The following is a 1,268-nucleotide window of genomic DNA, read 5'->3' on the forward strand; positions in this document are numbered from 1 at the left end:
CCAAGCTTTTCTCTCTTCAACCTTCAGCCCTTGCTCTGCCTCTTTTCCCTTTTCCTCTTTCACGATCGTTTCTCTGTTTTTCACGTAAAACCTTTTTACTCCAAATGAAACTCTTTTTCCTTATTCCAGCTTATATATTTTCCAAATTATATTATTCCAATAATAATAATAATTCAATAATAATAATAATAAAATTTCCAATTATTTAATTAAATTAATAAATAAATTATTAACTCAATTTAAATAATTATTTTATTATTATCGGGGTGTTACAACTCTCCCCCACTAAAAGAGTTTTCGTCCTCGAAAACATACCTCAAGCGAACAACTCTGGGTAAGACTCCTTCATCTTACTCTCCAGTTCCCAAGTCACATTGCCACCTGCTGGTCCTCCCCAAGCTACCTTCACCAAGGCAATCTCTTTACCCCGCAACTGCTTCAACTCTCGATCCTCGATCCTCATAGGTGATGTTTCAACAGTCAGGTTATCTCTCACCTGTACATCATCTACTTGGACTACATGCGACGGATCATGAATGTACCTCCTCAACTGAGACACATGAAAAACCTCATGCAAATTCGCAAGCGACGGCGGTAAAGCGACACGATAGGCTACCTCCCCTATCCTCTCCAAAATCTAATAAGGACCAATAAATCGAGGTGTCAACTTCTTCGACTTCAAAGCTCGACCAACACCAGTTATCGGAGTAACACGAAGAAACACATGATCTCCCTCTTGGAACTCAAGTGACTTCCTCCTCTTATCATGATAACTCTTCTGACGACTCTGAGCAATTCTCATCTTCTCCTGAATCATCTTAATCTTTTCCGTAGTTTGTTGAAAAATCTCCGGTCCAACCACATCACTCTCACCGGACTCATACCAACATAACGGTGTCCGACATCTCCTACCATACAAAGCTTCAAACGGTGCCATACCAATGCTCGAATGAAAACTATTGTTGTAGGTAAACTCAATCAAAGGAAAATAACAATCCCAAGCACCTCCTTTTTCCAAAACACAAGCCCTCAAAAGATCCTCTAATGACTGAATCGTCCTCTCAGTCTGACCATCAGTCTGCAGATGATATGCAGAACTCAATCTCAGCTTAGTTCCCAAAGCCCTCTGCAAACCTTCCCAGAACTTCGATGTAAATCTAGGATCTCTGTCCGAAACAATACTCGACGGAATACCATGCAAACTTACAACCTTCTCAATATACAACTCAGCTAATCTCTCTAACGGATAATCCATTCTGATCGGAATG

The sequence above is a fragment of the Lathyrus oleraceus genome, chromosome 1, assembly GCF_024323335.1.
Source record: "Lathyrus oleraceus cultivar Zhongwan6 chromosome 1, CAAS_Psat_ZW6_1.0, whole genome shotgun sequence".
In the NCBI taxonomy this organism is placed as follows: Eukaryota; Viridiplantae; Streptophyta; class Magnoliopsida; order Fabales; family Fabaceae; genus Lathyrus; species Lathyrus oleraceus.